Source organism: Arachis ipaensis, chromosome B06 (assembly GCF_000816755.2).
Source record: "Arachis ipaensis cultivar K30076 chromosome B06, Araip1.1, whole genome shotgun sequence".
NCBI classification, from domain to species: domain Eukaryota; kingdom Viridiplantae; phylum Streptophyta; class Magnoliopsida; order Fabales; family Fabaceae; genus Arachis; species Arachis ipaensis.
In genome coordinates this window covers 265,363-268,365 of record NC_029790.2, presented here as the reverse complement: position 1 = coordinate 268,365, position 3,003 = coordinate 265,363, and positions in this window count along the sequence as shown.

The window sequence follows — 3,003 nt, the reverse complement described above, 5'->3', positions numbered from 1 at the left end:
GTAATGACTTTGAAATTAATAAAAGAAAAAATCAAATTTTTATCTTAAAAATTTAACAAGTACAATAAACATGTAACATCAATAGAAATAATTCAAACATGTTAAATACCAAATACACTAAAAACTAAACTCATTAAAATCCAACATATTAATAGTGATAATTTTTGTCTAATAAAAAAGTCATATATATTTTTTTATTTTTTATTTAATTAATATATGATCGGGTTTGCGAGTTGGTTCGGGTTCCGTATCTCTAGAATCGATATGTGAACCAATTACTAACAAAGATCATCGGTTTGGTTTGGATTAGAACCGATTATCCATTGGTTCCAGAACCAATTTAATTGGTTCGATTCGGATTCAAATGGGTAATCGGATATCCGCTATCCGTATCTCTAATACTTACTTAAGCAAATAAATAAATTTCGCTCCATTAATTCAAATTAGTTAAATTCTTGTTTTTTTAATTTTCAATTTACATCCACTTTTTTTCTTCTACAACACTAGAATAAATATGGTGGGAACTGAAGAACTATTTTCACACGTCTTGAAATTAGAAGAGGAGAATAAATAAATAAATAAAAGTTAGATTTACAACAACTCCTGGCCCCAATAGATGGTGCAATAATGGATGTACCAAATTAAATTTAGAGAGCTGGAGTCCAGTCATGAAAATAAAGAACAACACAACATGAAGTCAGGAATTAAAGGGCCTCATTTAGTGGTTGACGCAGGTAGGACATTCACGGGGTGGGTTGGTTACTTGGTTTGAATTTGGATAATAATGAAAATTAAATTGATTAAATTTTATTGGATTTGGATTGATTTAAATTTAAGATTTTTTGTAAGTGAATCCAAATAAGTTAAATCCGAGTTAGATCGATTTGGATCATCCGTATCCAATTGAAAATGAAATTTAAAAAAATAAAATAAAAATTGAAAAAAAATGTAAATAATATATAATAATAAAAAATACTGCTGTTTAATTTTCATATTAGAGACGGAATGTTATTTTCCACTTATATTAGAATTGGGTGTGATATTTCTAGATGTAAAAGATAACGACAAACAAATGAAGAGTCAGATTTAGAGAATCACAAATTGGATCCTTAAATTTGAGTTTTTTAAATTTTTTAAATATTTTTTTTTCATAAAGCCTACCTTTAAATTTGGATTTTCTGAAATTTTTTTTAAATTTTTTCACAGGACCTATTATTAGATTTGGGTTTTTAAATTTTATTTTATTTTTTTGCAAAATTTAACCACCAATTTGTTTCCTTTTTAAAATAAACAAATTTACCATGCACAAAGCCAAGGCTTAGTTTTATTTCTCCCTGAATTTAAATTCACTTTGTCATAAATCGAACACTCGATTCTAATTTGCAATTTTAATTTTTAAAAAATCTTAATAAAAAACACACTACTAATCTATAATTGAACATAACAAATACTCATTCTCTGTTACTAAAAAAAAATAGCCAAAAAATACATCATCAAATTTTACACTTAAAATAAATATAATTAAAAGGCTAAAAATAATGTAAACCAAAACTAATCTAACCCCTTAATTTCTGTCGTAACTTTGACCCAGCAGCTGGGACCAAGTTTAACAACCGAAAAGTTATTGGCCACTTCAAGGAAATTTCTTGTATTTATAATTGTCTTCAATTGAGCATTTCATTTGGCATTATGATATGCTTGATCCTTCAAAATGTCCTTATCATAGGTATGGAAGATATGAACTACAGAAAATTAATACTTTCTTTTTTCACTTTAAATATATATAGTATTTTAAAATGATTCTTAATTATATTTCAAGTTTTTTTAATAATTGTATATTTAGTTAAAGTGAATAAGAAACGTAAAGAGAAGGTAGTATATGATATATGTTTAATGTTTATGACTTAATAATCTGAACAAAGTGCTATATATACAATTTCATCAAACAAATTACAAATCTAATGACATTATTGTATATGTTTATTTTAAGAGTTTTATTTGTAATTAACATTTGATAATAATCTGAAATTAATATTTATTTTTTCAAATGAAATATATGTATAAAGTAATATATAGTTGTGTAATAAAATTATTTGTTTAGAATTGTTTATATAATTAACATTGAGGTAATAGGAATCAGTATCTCGCCACCAACCGTAAGTTTATCGAGTAATACAGCTCCACATGCATCCATGAAAATCAGCAACACGCACTAACTAGTAACTACCGAAAATTTGTCTAACATGTTTCTTTTCTAAAAGAGGCTCATTCCAAAAAAGCACAAAAGAAAACAAAATTATATATTCACATCGTCAAGAACTGAAACCTCTACTAGATGGGTATTCTTTTTGAGAAAATCGTATCGTGTGTTTTAACTTTTAACTTTTATTTGATATATATATTACTGTTATTTTTTAGTTAATTTAGGATTTAGAGCAAATAGCATATGTATGTGTGCAATTAATAGCGGCAGAAGTGTAGAAGATTTAATTATAGAAGTCAACTCATTATCATGTATGGACTGCACTTTCCTCGTCACACTAGTCAGTAGTCACCGTTCAAAAATTTCTGGGCAGTTTCCGGTCAACTATTTAGTTCAATAGACCATTCAACTTTACATAGCCAATATGACTAAAACAATTAGTATTATGCTAACTACGAAGTTTAATGGAGACATCCTCATCAAAGGTGGTTGGTGATGGCGATTACCCTTTTGTATGTATTTTTTTTTTTATAAATTTTTTTAATAACAATGCTAGGAAATCAAGAGGATATCAGCTAAAAATTAGCCAAATGCCTCTGGATGAATTTAAAATCTCTACGTGGATAGTATTTATACTAGGCATTAAGATGTTTCTTCTATTAAGTATCAGAATGTTTTTTTTTTCATGCTAAGATATTTTATGAATTTTTTTATATACTAAGAATCGGGATTGTTGAAAGTTCCATGATTCCTATTCTTATTTCTCCAACGTATCATTCAAAATTTTAATTTGGGAGTGA